The 17494-nt window shown below is 41.0% G+C and overlaps 1 long non-coding RNA gene across 1 annotated transcript; it reads left to right on the forward strand.

Moving 5' to 3' along the window:
* The first annotated feature begins 5842 nt into the window (after positions 1-5842).
* LOC311430346 lies at positions 5843-16238 on the forward strand. Its single transcript, XR_014688715.1, has 3 exons — positions 5843-6100; positions 6483-6542; positions 15126-16238. It is a non-coding gene; the product is annotated as an uncharacterized lncRNA (long non-coding RNA).
* Positions 16239-17494: the final 1256 nt, after the last annotated feature.

Below are 17494 nucleotides of genomic sequence, written 5' to 3' on the forward strand. Positions count from 1 at the left end.
AATACATGCATACATATTTATATACATTCATATAGAGATGCATCTATACATGCATATATAGAAGTTTATAAACACATTTATGTATAAAGGCTTTTCATTTTTTTTGTGATTGATACTTTAAACTACTGTCAGCTTCCTTGGATACCTGAGGATACTTGACAGCTCTGACTGGATGGAAGCATGTGTCAGTCCCACTTTCTCCTGTCCCTTGTAAATCTTAAAACTGTAGTAATCCCCTGCCTCCAAGGGAACCCAAATACTTTACACTGTGGCTCCTTATTTGAGATAAGGCACAGAAAACCTGGGCTTCCCTGGGAAAGACTGGATTTCTGTACCCTGTTTCCAGGGATACTGAAGGTATTGTCTGAGCCAAAAGCAGGGGGAATCTCTAAACATCTCTATGTGGCTCCATTATGTGAGATGGATCTGCTAAGGGAGAAAGGAAGGGTATAGGAAAATGTCTGTGTGTCTTTTCAAAGGGATGGCCCTCTGAATGCAAAGAGGGATGACAAGGTGGACCACAGAGCTGCGAACATGTATCTTGAATGCAGAAAAGCACACTTGTAACTATAACACTGTGATGAATATATGCAAATTTGTAAACAGGAAGATCATGAAAGACAGGTACACTTTTCCTAGGAAGATTCCATTATTCCATTACATCTGTCAAGTATCACCTAACATACATATCTTCCTTCTGTAGGACTAAGAATAATGACTGCATCTTGAAGTCCTTTCTAAGTTTATGAATATAAGGGCAAAGAAGAGGGAAGATCTTAGCCCCTTTGTCATTCTGTAGTCTTTGAACAGTATTGAAGTCCTCACTGCTTTTCTGTGTCCACCTCATAAGCAATCCAGGTTGTTCTGTACCTGTATAACCTGTTGTAAGGAAGTGTTTAATCAGCCATTATTCCACCTTTTTTTTTTTTTTTTTTTTTTTTTTTTTCTGCAGTTTGCCATTTAATTTGTTGATTCCAAGTCATTCATAATTTTTTTAACAGAGAATCTATGCTGAAAATTGACCAGCGAGAGACAAGCAATTCTCATTAATCCTCATTAATGTTTTCTCCCTATGTCCTATGATCCCAGGTGTTTTTAAAAATTAGCAAAGTGCTAATTTTTAATCAGAATATTGTGCATTACTAAATTGAACTCCCAAGAAATGAGATAAATTATATTATGACAATTCGGTTATCTGTACCAGCTAGACTAGAAATTCTATCAAAGAATATCATCTTGTCAATATCAGGCATATCATGTGTTAATGAGTATCACATACACTAATTCTTTTATTTTTAGGCTATACCTTTTCCCCCTAACTTCTGTGGACACAAAGAACAGATTCTTTCCTTCTTCACAACATCTGCTCTGCATATGTGAAGTCTAGTCCCTCTGTGTATGGGTGAGGGATGGTTAACTCAACTGAGGACCCAACTGGAGGTTTTTGATTTATAAGATTGCCACAACAGCCTACTGACACTTCCACTTCCAGTAAGTATTTATTCACAAAAGCATTTTCTTATATCTTAACACCTTTTAAGAAATTAAGTCAATTAAAGTAGCACAAAGAAATGGGTTATATGTTAAACTTGTGGAGGAAATATTTTGATATGGTTCCTCCCTTCCAAATTACCTCTCATCTTCCTCTTTTCTTTTCATCCTCCTCCAAGCAATATGATACACAATAGATGAAATAGACGAGTAGGTTCTTTGTGACTCAGAACCTGCCTAAGAGAAAAATGAAAACGTCTGCTTTAATTTGCTCTGGGAATATACTGACTCAGCACAAACTCATACCTGTTCTCCTGACTGGCCTGACCGAGCACTGGCTCCTCACAAAGCCAATGCTACTATCCTACCTCCAAGACTGAGTTAGAAGTTGTTGGCATTGCACTGCATTTCCTAATTACAGGCTTTGTAACACAGCCTACAGTGACAGAAATTGGCTAATATTTTGTCATGCTGTATGTAACATGTCTGCAAAAGAATACGAGGTACAATTTGTCATAGCCAGACTGATTAAACATGGGCACTTTCAGGGCAGCCTCATCCATCTTCCATGGAAACTTGATGGTCATAAAACACATTGACAAGTGTGGGATACAATATACATGTACGTGAAGAAAGCTTTTCATTGCAACCAAATTACATTCCTTTAGCTGAAAACAGAAATTTTGATATTTACAGTCAAAAGCCCATATGCACATCTTCCATGTTACATCTGGAAATATCTCCAATGGAAAATGGCATAGTGTAGGTTAGATTCAGTATCTGATACGATATTCTCACTGATGGTGAAGTTAAGGGTAAATAAAAATCTCTTTTTAAGATCTTTGAACTTTTCACTGCCAGCTTGAAACAACAGGGATAGGATCACCCAGCATTTTATTTACCACCATACCCCTAATCGCCAGAGGCACCACTTAGTAGTAAGACAACTTTGGAAAACTAATTATGGGTGATGTGACAAGACTAACCCCTAGTGAGTTGTATACATCCCCCAGGACATAATAATTTAGTACTATAGCAGACTATTCTGTACTAATTGTCTTTAATCTAAGTACTATTAGGGGCAGCATGATGTCTGTCATCCCTGAAAAGAATATTCTCTACCTTCTTTCAGATTCTGCAGCAGGTTGGTCTGAGACTGCTGTCCCATGGCTGTGCAATGAAATCCCTTACTACTGTGGTATCAGTCCATCCATTAAAAAGTGCTGCAGAATTTGCACCCCAAATGTTTTTAGATTCATGCAGCACCAACCACTTGAAAAAAATCTCCTCTGAAGACTGCTATCAGCACAGAAACAACTGTAGCTTAATCACGGTTTTATTTGAAAAAGAAGAACACGTATTTACTTTGATAATATTTTTGAGTTCCTGAAGGCCAGATCCTGTTCCCAGTGGTATCTGTGGCAAAACTCCCATTAACTTCAATGGCAACAAAAGCAGTCACTTAGTTTGCATAATCTGCAGAAAGTAAATATTTTAACAATTGTTAACTGTGTTATTTAAGTAGCTAATAAAAATGTGCATTTAAAACTGTTTCATATTTATTTAAGCTGGCAAAAAAAGTGACTTTCAAATAGGACAAAATATAGGACAAAAGCATTTTGTAGATGAAGACTCAATAAAGAAGGTTGATTTTTTTTCTGCTTCTCCTTCCTCATAGTAAAGTACACGCTTTTTATAATATCAGAGAAATATAGCTGTGAACACTGAAAACAAGATATTCTTATTATGGACATAAAAAGGTACATAATAACTTCAAGTCCTGAAATTTTCCCCTACTACACATGCATATATGTTTATATATGGAAAAGGTAAATTGACAAACTATTCTCCTTGAGCTTAGTTCTTCAAAAGCCATCTCAGCCCAGTTGCAAATATGCTATTTATCCATTAAAGAATGTTGCTATAGTTACAATATCTATTGCAAAAAATAGTCTGGTAATATGAGAGAGTAGATGAAGAATGCAGAACAAACAAGCTTTCATATTTCTAGTGCTTGTATTTTTATACTTTTACATTAAAGTTAAAAACATATAGTTAGACCCCCCCTTTAATGCTGCCTCTGTTTTGAATTAAAGCCTTAGAACAGTACCTTTGTACTCAGTGGACCTATTTTCTTGTACATCTAGTGTTACAGGACCTAACATCCATGGCTCAAATAGAGTCTCTAGTATAAGAGTTTAACCAAAATTTTCACGGTAGGAATTTTATAAGTGATTATATAGATGAAATATAGAAACATCAAGATTTGACTTAAGTCATCCCAGTTCTCATTTGAAAAATCAAAACATTTGATGAACAAATGTACCAACATTTTTTTACTGATAAACAGCAAAATAGGTGATTCCACAATGTCAATTTTACAAGGCCAATTTTCAGCCCAGAACTACACCAAGCTTTGTTTTGCATGGAGACTTACTAGAACTATTTGATCTCCCCACCTTAAATTAACTTTGAAGAAATATTTTAACTATACAGAAGAGTACCTACACCACAACACAACTGATTCGTCTTATGGTAGTTTTGCACTGGAAGTAAAATGCCTACTGTGGTTACATCTAAGCAATGTGTAGGTAGGTCCAGTGGTTTGCCAAACTCCTGTCAACCTTAAGATCTCTTGCATAAAGAGAAAATGCTGTGTTATTTTTGTTTGTTTTGCTTTTTTTTTTTTTTAAAGAAAATAATCCAAAAGTAATAATTCCTATCTAAAAAATTGCATAATTGGACTCAGTTCCTTTTACAGCTTCTGGCATAGAATCTGCAGAGTCAACACCATTTAAAATAAAACTATAACTTGGTTCTTCTTCCAAATGAAACACTCATGATATGAGAGTTATTGGACTTAACTTAGAAGGTGCTTGTGCTAGCATTAAGCTCTGGACTAACTCCAGAGAAGTCAGTGTTGTTAGAGCAGTCTTAAAACCAATTCAATATCAAAGGCATTTTTCTCTATATAGAGTTTTTTAGTCATTCTGTTTATCAGCCAAAAAAAATGATTAAGACCTTGTTGCTCTCAAAGTTATCTTGAGTACTTAGCCCCTTACCAGCTAAAGAGAGAAAATAGAAGGCAGGAAGGTAACACTTCTCTTTTGGAAACAAACAAACAAACAAACAAAAAAACACTAAAATTTAATCCAGAAAAGGTTACGACACTCTCTACTGGAATGTCAACTGCATAAGTAAGCACAGAGGGTATCTGATTTTCAAATACCATAGCTTATGGCTCTGAAATAAAAACAAACAAACAAACAAACAAATAAATAAAACAAATAAAAAAAAAAAAAAAACAAATACGAGGGGCGGCTGAGGGATCTGGGCTTGTTCAGCCTGGAGAAAAGGAGGCTCAGGGGCGACCTTATTGCCCTCTACAGGTACCTCAAAGGAGGCTGTAGCGAGGTGGGGGTTGGTCTGTTCTCCCACATGCCTGGTGACAGGATGAGGGGGAATGGGCTTAAGTTGCGCCAGGGGAGTTTTAGGTTGGATCTTAGAAAGAACTTCTTTGCTGAAAGGGTTGTTAGACATTGGAACAGGCTGCCCAGGGAAGTGGTGGAGTCACCATCCCTGGAAGTCTTTAAAAGACGTTTAGATGTAGAGCTTAGGGATATGGTTTAGTGGGGACTGTTAGTGTTAGGTCAGAGGTTGGACTTGATGATCTTGAGGTCTCTTCCAACCTAGAAATTCTGTGATTCTGTGTGATTCTGTGAAATTAATTAATTAAAAAGGAAAAAAAGAAAAAAGCTCCTAAAGTGAGATTGTGTCCATATTATCAGATAATTTAGTGTCACAGTTCATCCCATGGTCCCTGACTGTCACACTGCATAAATGTCAGTCCCTTTGTGGCCCCTGTCTTGGAGAGATCCAGTTTAGTTCCCTCACACATAAAGTCCAGGTCGGGTTCTTGTTTTCCTCAAACTCTACTTCTGGTAGGTATTAGAGACAAAAGTGCACAGGAGGTGACCCTTGGCAAATGTTAGGTAGTGAGAATGCAGCAATCTGCTGTAGAAAAGGAGAAATTTGCAATACTGGGAATACATGCCTCTTTGCAGACCTTGTTTTGGAGGTATGACCATTTGCTGGAGCAAATGCATTTAACAGTACAAATGTGGGCTGCTGCTTATACAGAATTTACTTTCTCAAGTCTGAGACTCATGCAGATTGCTACCTTAGCCCCAGACAGCTCACAAGCACCGCCTTTTTGCTAGCAGTTTTGTTTGAGTTCAGATAATGTGACTATCCAAATCTGCTCAGATTCTGCCAAAGCTTGAATCACAGCCCTTCCTTCCCTCCGCCCCTGTCCCCTCCCCCATATCATCAGCAAGGCCCAGTTCATAATAACTATGCCAAGTGCAATGGCTTTGGCAGAAAGAACAGCAGCTGCTCTTACTGGGGAGTTCAACTGGTTGTACCTGCCTCTTAGCTGCGTGGCCAGAGCATTTGGACAGGAAGAAAGGGATTTGATGCCTTTGGTTTCAGATGGAGGTGCTCTTATCATGAAGAACAAGGTTTAGATAGAGAAATGTTCCACCATTGCTGCTACCAAGGCTGTGTCTATCATGCCCCTGAGAACAGGACAGAGAAAACCAGAAGTACGGTAAGATCTCAAGATATTCACTTGACTCATCCCAACATAATGTTATGCATTTTAGCTGTCGGTTGTATAATGAAAAATGCATAATCAGTCTTGAGGTCAAGGTCAAGAGGAAGAGTAAACCACTTTGGAGGCATTTTGTGTAGGAAATAACTTGTCTGCAGAATGGGACAGACAGTTCTCACTAGTAAATACATTGAAAGAAGAGTACTGTGTAGGATGATGAGCTATTAGCCAAAGATGTTAAATTCTTAAGTCTAAGTTTGGATTTGATTCTAGGGATTGGAAAAATTTGTTAAAATTTTATTTGAGGAAGTCAGCATAGTCTATAAAGCCCCAGCCAGCCAGTTAGCTTAGATCTTACATTACCCTATTGCATTCGCAGTTGGCTCATATTGTGGAGCACTGTATGGAGATCCATCAACAATCAGCAGTGGAACTAAGGGTGAGTTTGTTTAGCTTGAACATCATATTCTGCCAATATAGCTCCAAAGCTTTTGGAAGAAATGTGGATGTCTCTCTTTGTGGACCTCCTCCAATGGCCAGTTTCTCCATCACATTCTTTGGTATTCTAAAGTTGCTGGACAGAAAGAAAAAATTGTGAGATAAAGTGAAACTAGCTATGAATACTCTTAAACTTTCGCTGCTGTTTCTGCTGTTCGACTGGCAGAGTGCTAGGTAAATTTGTCCTCACATAAGACAATCTTTTTGTTCTCTCATTAAAATCTGAATTCACCAGAGTCAAATCACCAACAAACCTGGATGATGGCACACTTTGTCAAGCTGTTCAGGATAAACTTCAAAGCTCCTGGTAGGCTTTGTCGCTGGTGTGATATAAACTAAATATATATGAATATTCCCACACCACACACATGTTGAGTGCTTCACCTCATACTAACCCAGAAACTACCCAAAGGACACTTTATTTCATCTTGAAATTAGTCATTTAGTCATTTAGTATTGTTTTAACCTGCACTTACAACATTTCAACATGTCTAGAACCCATATGCTAGAATTTTAAAGTAATTTCAAATGTTTGTTTTTAAAATAAAAGCTAATGTTAGGCAATGTACTAATAATTCTGTCAACTTCATATACCATGTGTTCCTGCACTTAACAGTTGCTTATTTTGAATAAAGAGATAAATGCCAATACAGTAGTTCTTCTCTAAACAGAACAGAAGAACAAGTAACAGTGGTGCTGCTGTGCAAGCTAATTTATATTCCCTGCTCCTAGGGGGAAGACTGTCAGTGGTAGTAGCTAGCACTGACATTAGTGGACTACTGTGTGGCCCAGCTTACTTCCAGTCCCCTTCCTTCAGCCTTCATCCTGGGTTGTGACAATGGGATGGCTGGGGAGCTGGTGCTCTCTCTTACTTTCAACTATTTCCAGAACCCCTGTGTTTGGACATGTGCTTTTTGGCTTTTAGCCCTATGATGACTGGTGTACTACTAATAGTGTCAGAAAGTAGACTCACATGCTTCCCTTCTTTTCAGCTCAAGGAGCATTAAATGATTCCATTTGACAAGCTTGAATAAAAATATTTAAGAGCAGTCAAAGAAATTAAGCTTAAATTGCAGAAAACAGGGGAAAAGAAAAATGAATAGCTAACAGCTGAACCTTCAACTGGATGCTTGAAGCTTCCTTAAAAAATAATAATAAATAATAATTTTTAAAAAGCTTCATAAAGATTGATTATCTATGATGTACTTATTTCCATTTCTCTAAAAGAGATTAAAAGAAAAAGTTTTCCAATCCATGAAAAAGTAGTTTTCCATTCAAATGTTATCATTAGTTTCCCACAGAATATCAATAAAACCCTTACTTGGTTTACATGAGCTAAGTAAAAGTTAAAGCTAATTGAACATTGACGTATAAAAAGACTATCTCTTCAGACAAGTGATCTGGGTAAGACCCTCTCTGATAACCATTTACTACCAAAAATCTTTTCAAAGAAATCTGTTATTTAAACACACAGCAAATCCTCCTTTGGTGGTCAGATCCTTAAGGATCTGTGATTTTCATTAGATGGTCTCTTCTCTTTCCTTTATAAGCAAGCAGCCTTACTGGCATGCCTTTTGGATAAGCTCCCTGATGCTAATTGTCCCTTCCAAAAGTCAGTGACTGCTGTAGAGATATAAAGGTTTACCCCTATCCAGCAGTGGTCAGTAACAAGGTTGTTTTCATTCCATTCAGAAACTGGAACCAACACACGGGCACCCATTTCAACCTCAACCTCATGGTGAACTATTTTTCAATTGTATCTAAATCACTATATAGCATTATGGCTAAGCTCTACCGGGTTAATCAGGCTTCTACACCACACTGCAGTTCTCTTGATATGTATACTGAAGGGTGGAGAAAGCAGGTGATACTGGGCTTCTGCTTCTGAGTCAGACGAAAGGAGATTTTCCTATCCATCCCCTCTTGGCTCTGTGGGCTATTCACACAGACGTATTGTCACACTAGAGTCTCTCTGATTATTCTAGCAAATGTTTTTCATGAGCTTGAAACAGCCATTGGTTTTCGAGTCATTGTGTTAGGACAGCACTGCAGTTTAGCAGGACTTTGTTATTGCCATGAAAGTGTGGGAACATCAGGAAGATCAGAACAAAGGCGGATTTAGAACAGACTGCGGATATAAAAATCTATTAAAGACTTTCTCTCTCTTTTTTCTTCAGAGTGAAAAATCAATAAAGTGGTATAAGCCAGATAGCATGAAATGTACAACTTCTAGACCACCGTGGATTTATGCACAAAGTGACCTTGACCTGTATACATCTATTCTGCAATTTCCTATCATTAATTTATTATGTACCACTCCTAACCACACAGAAAACAAAAGAAAACAAAACCAAAACACACAAAACTTCAGGGCTGGATGTGTTTTCTTTTCCTTTCTTCTCCTTTCTTTTAAGGAAGCAGACTTAGCACCAAGTAAAAGAATGTAAGTTATTATTTACAACAAAGGGGGAAATATTTTTTTCACAACCCATAGTCTGACTAAATAGCAACAGTAATGATTTACCATCTAGGAGCTGGCTGCAGAATACATTTAGGAATCATATGAGTCTGTACTTTCTGAAAATGTTATTACTGTCTGTACTTTTCTACCTTTAGACTCACACTGTTTTCTCTAATATTTTCATGTGCATATGATCATAATGAGAACGGGAAAAAGGAAATGTGAAAATAGTTTCCCAACCACATTTAGTTATTTTAAAAGAACTAAACACATCATAGTCTCAATCATAGGTCTGTTTACCATATAAACTGCAATTGGAGGAAGATAACTTCATTTTACATGGTCCAGGTAAGAGAGAAAACTAACTGTGCAATTCAGGTCATAATGGAGATGCAGTTGAGTCTGAGGTAGACCTTGATAAGCACTTCAGTGCTGGCTATAATGAGCAGACTTTTAATGAACTTATGGAAAGAAAAACTGGAAAATTCTCTTTCCCTTACTTCTAGTCAAGCTGTTTCTATGGCTGTAATGACATAGACAAGATCCAGTTTGTACAAATGCTGTCTAAAAGTCATCTGATGGCCAGGCAGTATTCCAGTCCATTTCTTTCCAGGGTGGATCTAGCCCTGTGAGCACCTCATTTCATTAGGATCTACTTTAATTTGCCTGTTTTGGGCATTTTGGGCAGGTGAGTCCTGTCCTCTCAGCAATATGTCTGTTGTGGGACAGTTTTAGTCAGCCATGAGACTGTTTTTTCCTTGAAGACACCTCCAGGTGACTGAAATCATCTAATCTAAATCTCCCTTGGCACAACTTGTGGTCATTTCCTCTAGTCCTATCATTAGTTATTGGGGAGAAGAGGCCGACCCCATCCTCAACACAACCTCCCTTAAGGAAGGTGTAGAGTGGATATAGGTGATATTGATATGGATAGATGTTGAAGGTGAGGGCAGGATATCATGGCTTTCTGTTGAGAAGGCAGCCAGAAGAGATACCAGGACATGCTATACTGCATCCTGGGCAGCTCTTCATCAACCAAAGAGGTAGATGCCTAACAGCAGACTGGATCACCCTCTTGAGCTCTCTGAGTTCCTTGCAAAAGTGTTATCAGACAAATGCCCTGTCGAGGGACAAATTTGCACCTCTCCTTTTTGAGACACCGGAGGATATAGGCAATTCAGTTCTTCCATATCAGATGCTTCCTTGCCCTCCCCCCCACCATCCACCCTCTCCCAGGGATACCTGTCTGAGATGAGGCAATGCCTAAATGAGGTTGCCTGGATTATCACCCTGATCAGGTTATTCCGCTAAATACACTGCCATGATCTTACAAGAGCTCCAGTTCAATTTGAATATCAAAAAGTCTTGACATTATTGTGTCACCATTAGGGTGACAGAAGCTGGTAATTATCAAAATCAAGTTTCTATTTCAAGCATGAGAACTAAAAGTAACTGCTGGTTTGTTTTTTTTTTGTGTGTGTGTATGTGTGTTTTTTGTTTGTTTGTTTTTAATAGCATTTTAAATTTTTCACCAAAGTGATTGAGCAGGTACTGCAAAATACAAAGAAAGACACTTATGCTAAGCCAATTACTTCTCAGAACAAGTTTTCAAAGAGCACCTCCAAAAATAGTTGCCTGTTATTGATCCTCTACTCTGCAGATGGGACACTAACTGGGAAAATTTCCCCCTGCACAGGTGTTGCAGCATCTCAGATACTTGGGTGCAGAGTGTTGTGAACTACAGCCAGCCTCAAGTATCCGTCAGTTCTTAAAATCCCCAAATCTGATTGGAGGTTTGCCCTCCATTTCCAGAGGAGCAGGATCACACTCTCTGAGGGCACCTGAGAGCTGTTCTGCAGCTCATGTACAAAGTGAGCACATTCACACAGAGCCCAGTCACTCCTATTCAGTGCCCAGCACCAAACCCCAGGGAAGTTGTTTCTAGGTCAGTTTCTTGTACCGTTGTTCCAAAGTCCTGGCCAGGAATACGGAGGGGACAGACTCGAGACTTTCAGATGTTTTCAAATTCCCCTCCACTCTTGCATGCAGGTTAAAATCCACAGGGTTTTACCCCATGAACCAGCCTTCTGCTGCAATTTTGATTGGTGTTCCCTTCACTTTGGAGATATAAAATCATGCACACTTTCTGCTTTTTTGATTCAGATGTAAGCAGCATGTAAAAAAAAGATGGTGCTTCTTTCTGCCTGACCCAAATGCAACTTTGCAGGAAGAGCAGCAGCATGCCCACACTGCTTATATTGTCATGCCAGAAGAATTAATGTCACAAACTAGTTTTCTTCAAAGCTAACCACATGCAAAAGCTGGGCTGCTTTGGCTGACTGGAGACAACAGGTATAAATAACCTCCTGTGCCCTAGAAAGCAAGAGCTGGGAAAAGATCCTTGAGTTGTTTTCTGCACATCAGCCTATGAGCTCGGGGTGTTTTAATGCTCTGTTGATGCCACAGGAGCCGATAGAAGCAGGGACAGATTACACTGAGAAGGAGGTAAACAAGTTGTTTACAACTCAGCGGGGCTGCAGCGTATCCTTCTTACATCGGCTGAAAGGCAATGAGAGCATTGGACACTGGGCGGCTGATGGGAAAGGATCCCCGGAGCTGCCAAGCTCTGGCTCCAGAAATGTCTGTGGGGCTTCAATAACAGGAAATCACGTGTGCTGTCATTATCAGCTGCTGAGCGAGACAGATGCACCCAGATCAATATCAGTGTCCGATATCAAAGAGCTATTGTGGCGGTACCGAGCGGTTTGAAATAAGGAGAACAACAAAACTATTTTAAATGATTAGGGCTGGCAAAAATCCCCAGACTTTCTCCTTTCTGTTTTGTTTTTGTTTTTGTTTTCAGAGGCAGTGGATTCATCACCGTTAAAAGAACTGAAAGTCCTCTCTGCCCAAAGTAGTTTTGACCATTATTGATTTAATTAAACTCTGTTTGCTTAAGACTGCAGTGGGAAAGGGCTGCAAATCAGCACTCTTCCTGATCTCTCCTAATACGAGAGTATCTGTTCACTCAGCTTGGGAATCAGCATGTCCTTTAGCACAGCTGAAAAGGGACTAAGCTTCTCTTATTATGCTGTCTAAAAATACAATGCAGGAACAAAGCAAAATATCTTCAGGGCTTTTCTTCAAAGCCGGACCTGGTGAGCAGAGAAATCCTGCACATGGACATGTGTGCTCCCTGTGCTGACATCCCTATGCTCCCCCCAAGCTGAGGGGGTCTTGGTTGCACTGGCATTATGTGTCAAGGCTGACTTCTGCAGTGGGCTTTCTGTTTCTCGTCATTTGTGTTGTCAAATAAAATATGACTGTAAAGAAGCATGCTATCTTAGCTTTGTACAAATTATATACCAAGGGATGAATTCTGTCTTACGCAAAGATATATTTCTCTGGATGTTTCAAGATTTTTTTTAATTATTATTATTTATTTTTTATTATTTTTAACAGCTGGTAGGTTAGGGTATTTCTGAAGGATCATTTTCTCATATGCCCTTAAAAACACTGCAAGCTGTTGCAGAGAATTCCGTAGTTTTGGGGCCAGGAACAGAAATTCACAGGTAGAAGTAGGGAGCTTATTTCATAACCCACACATAGATACTTCTGTTATGCAAGGACAGCCCTGGCAGAAGGATTCCTAGGAAGTTCTGGCCCCTCATATTTCAGATAGGGAAGAATCTGTGACGTATGAGAAATGCACCAAGGTGAATCACATGTTTCTTTCCATTGCTTCAGATGGGTGACTGCTGTGCTACTGGTACCTCAGAAAAGAGCCAGCAGTTAAAACAGATATTTGTCTTCTGCCAGTTCTGCGGGTGGCTCATCTGTTTGCATTATGCACTCTAGCTTGTAATTGCATTGCTGTATATTTGCATGTGTGTGTAAACTGCTCACATAATCCCGCATATCCTGATAAAAGCACTGTATAAAGATGAGGTGGCACAGTCTGCACGGTACCCCACACATACATTTTTCTTAAGTGCAAGTCAGGTACTTGATAAGCAGATTTGCATCAGGAAAAGGTCCAGCTCTGTCATTATTCCGGGCTGGGGAGCGGCGCTGAGGGCAGCGTGAAGGTTTCTTTCCCTTTGCTTTTGCGAAGGGGCAGGGATAGGGGCAGGAGCAGGGGCTGGGGCTCACCTGCCTGCCGTAGCCCCCGTTCACCCCTCTATAAAGCATCCCTGCCGGTGCCCAAACACTGCACCGGAGCGGTGTTCCGCGGCCGCAAGGAAATGGTTAAGGAGAGCTGTTTTCCTGCTGCCAGCGCTGCTCCTGCTGCGGGGGCCGGGCGGAGGCAGCCCCGGAGGACCGCTCTTGCCTTCCACGATAAGACAGCCGAGCCCTCCCCGCGATCCCCCTGGGTCCCCGAAGGGGGACGGGCAGAAGCGAGCAAACACCGCCGAGAACGAATGGGGGCAGAGGCGGTGGCCGGAGCAGCGCCGGGGCCCGTAGTAAACAAGGCATCGCGCCGCCTCCCCCAGACCCGCCGCCCCACCGCGGCCAGCCGGGCCCAAGGGGTCCCTGCCCCCGGGCCGGGGTGCGCAGGCCTATTTCAGCAACCCTCTGACAGACCTGCTTTCCTCTGGCAGATCCGCCCGTAATGCTATGAAGGCGGCAGAGGGGAGAGAAAAGAAGCTGCTGAAATAATTGTGCTGTGCAGAAGTAGGAGGAGGAGGTGGGTTAGGTTGTGCAGGCCGTGGCCAGCAAAGGTTGCTCCCAGGAGGATGAAGCTGAGTGCAGCGTGGATCAGCTATGTACCCGTGTCTTGAGCTCCCTACTGGGGATAGTCCTTTTTCAGTGCAAGTTTGGCACTGCTTTTTGGTCACAGGAAACCTTGCTCCAAAGTCTTTGTGGTATACGTTGGCGCAGCTTCCCTACACTGTAGTAGCCATCTACCCCAAGCAAAATGTAGTCCCCTCTCCTTTTCTGCTTCTTTTTAGGACACTCTGCAATACAGAAATGTTCTACAAGGTCACTCACACAAAATGTAATAAAGCAAGCTTCCTGTTTCCCAGAAGAAGATTATGTCTGAGTTTCTCCTTTTCCCTCTTTTTACTCAAATTGCTATGTGCAATGTGTTCACTTTGGCAGGGTTCAACTGTGAAAGTCGCACCTGGGTCCTGGCTTCTCTCTCATGATATCGGTTTTCAGACTATTACAACATGTGTTTCAGTCTGTGAAGCTGATATTCCAGGGCTTCTGTGACCTTCCTAAATATTGTAATAGTTACTGGCCACCAAGTGACCCTGTCATTCCCTGGGTGCTTAGATAGGTATATCCAGGCTGACCTTCAGCCTGCATCCTGTCTTGCTGACTACTCTCTTATGTCTTCATCTAGGAGGTCAGAGATCAGAAGGGAGCCAGCCAAACTGGCCAAGGGGCAACCCTCACCATGGTGCAGAATAGCTGGAATGCCCTGAGTGGGCCAAAGAAAGTTGGAGGAAGAGGTGGAGAATAACAGCTGAAATCCTGGGGTTGCTGAAAGTCCCTGCACCTCAGCTTAGGCAATTTCATGGCTGTAGTTACACCCGCATTACCAGACCTCAGAGCACTTCCACATTTATGAGCCAGCCTGTGTGCTCTGGCCATATCCTAACTCTGCATCAAAGCCAGGTCTGCACACCAGCCTTCTCCAGCCTCTCCTGCATGTCTGTGGAAATGAAACCTTGTAGGTGTGGGCTGGCCACGAATGGCAGCGCTTTCCTGATGGCACTCACCCACCACCACAGACCAAGTATCTGAATGAGTCTTTACTTTTGTCCCTTATGATCCAGTGGAAAGGCAAATAGATTAGCATAGGTCATTGGCTGTTTAGGGCTGTTAGACTTCAGAGAAAGCTTGCTTAAAGACTCAGGAGCAGGTAGGAGGTAGTTTAAAGAATCTGCTTCTTAACAGCTTTCAGTTATCGGTTTCTGCCTCCCAGCTGAGACAGTGTGTGACTGTGTCCTAATTAATGTGGTAAGATTGGGCCAAACATGCAATACAAACATGCAAAAGCCATTGAGAGAGAATTATGCAAAATTTTTTTTTTTCCTTTTTTTTTTTTTCAAGGATTTAAAGCCTGTATCTTCAGCAGAGAAGGGAATTTTGAGAAAGCATGAATGGATGATAAAGAACACACCTCTACCATTTGAGATTAGGTCAATACCCTTTGCTGTTTGTACATTAACATTATAGTACCTATGGTAGTCAGCAGAACATTACTGATTTAATCCAAGTACAACAGTAAACATACACTATAGGTAGTATGTTAGAGTGTTTTACCTGTGTGATAAGTTTTGCACTTCTGAAACTAAATATAAACTAAATATATATTTTAATCTAATCATGTTTGCAAATGAGATAACCACATTGGGAATATTTTACCATGGAGATGGAATATGAATTAAACAGTTAGGGAAGGAACAGTAGCCAGCAGACTACAGTAGCCAGTAAATGCTAGTTCATAGTATGAGATCTATGGAGTACAAAGAGAAGGTGGGAGAGAAGCAAGAATATTTCCAATGAGTAAATAAAAAAACAGGAGGAGATAGCACAGGAGTCCAGACTGCAAGAAGGCTATGATGAAGCAACTACTCATAGAAGCAAGGTGTTTGAATATGTAGGCAATTTCTTCAACAAGAGACTTCTTGGGAAGAACAACTGGAAAGTGGGTAGAAGGCAAGAGACAGGATGGCCTGAACCCTGTTAGAAGATGAAAAACAGAAAATTGAGGCAAGAACAGCAAACAGCAAGGGGAAGTCAGAACACCAGAGCATGCAAAGCAACAATAGAGTTAGAAAAGGAGCTGAAGAACAGATGAAGAGGAGGAAAGCTGTGAGAGCAGGTCTATGTTGAACTTCTCAGTGAGAAGTTACCGAGGTCCAATCAGAGAGAACAAGCCAAGAATGAGAAGGCAGAAGGCAAGGAAACAGAGAGGCTGGAACAAGGCAATGGGGATTAGATACTGTGGTTGTAGGTGAAATGATAAAATAGTATTACTACAGCAGACGAGGAAGTGCAAAGGCATTTCTAATGGAAGAAATTATCTCGTGTTGAACTTTACAATGTTCTTCCAGTGGCTCAGCGTCTAGCAGAAGAGAAAATGGGTATGCTGATATTTCCTATGAGTTTTGTTCTGGATGTCAATTTAACTTAAATAAAATAAAAGATTGGACAGATAAATATATTTGTGTCTTTTTACAGCCATTTTGTCTATTAAAAGACTGACTTCAGCCCTTTAAATATCTGTTTGTAACAGCACTAATGAATTCCAGGGTCCTTCTAAGTAGCTGCTACTATGTAATGGCTCTTGCAGGCATCTGCTCAAACTGTATCCAATTAAAAAAATAAATCTAGGAACAAACTGCTCTCAGTTTCAGCTGGCTGAGAGGTATGAATTCTACTTTCATAAATGGCTTATTCCCTTTCTCAGTTCTGATTAGGGCTATTGGGCCAGGAAAACTGCATCGCGTAACTTTCAACTCATATAACCCTCAAATTTATCTAACCTTGTTATCTGCAAATAGAATTAGATCAACAACATCAAGACAGTAAACAAAACAAGACAAAGCAGCTCAGAAACCTACAATGTGGTAACATACCTTATTTTGAAATACTACCAGTAGTTTTGGGGAGTTAAGCATGTCACATTTCATCTTTTTGGGGGATAAACCTTATTGACTGCTGCCAGGGTTAACGGATGTGTTGTTTTCAGTAAGTGCAAAACAAATACTAAATCTCTGTGCCTAGTGATTTCTCCCACCTTGTGCGATCTGCAAAAATAACTTAAAAACTTCTCTCACTTCCAAGCCATTCAGTATGAGGGCTGTTAGCAGTAGTACAGGACAGTGTGAGGTGTGGAGCTTTAACAGTGGCATTATGGTAGCACTTTTGGCACCAGACGGAGTATCACTCAGAAACATGCTATGTCTCCATTTTACCCTCCAACCTCCCTGTGCTTTGCAGGAGTAAACACTGCTGCACAAGCGGCAGCAAGTGCTGGGTTTGCACTGGTGAATTTTGGGGGACCAGCTGGCTGTGTAGGTGTGCCACCCAGAAGGGGCCTGCACCCAGCCACTGGATCCCAGCTGGAGCCAGGCTGGAGCCCACTCTGGGGCGGCTGCGAGGGGCCTGGGCAGAGAGGGAGCACTCCTGGCTCCCGCTGCAAAACACAGCCTTATACGGCAGCGAGCCTGGCTCTCAGGGATGTGGGTATCTCTAAACACTGCGCTTTCTTTAAAAGGTTAGCTGGGAAAAAATGTTCCCGCTTGGAAAATGCGGGCATTTGAAATAGGGGCCCAATACTAGGGCTGTTGATAATGTGACTCGGAATGTTGAGTCAGACACTTTTATTGTAGTTGTTAGCCATAATCTCCATCTCTGTGTCTACTACCCATCATCTGCTCAAGAGGTTGTAGCTGCTGCCAGATTCACAGGGG

This window comes from Aythya ferina (assembly GCF_964211825.1).
Source record: "Aythya ferina genome assembly, chromosome: 1".
Taxonomy (NCBI): Eukaryota; Metazoa; Chordata; class Aves; order Anseriformes; family Anatidae; genus Aythya; species Aythya ferina.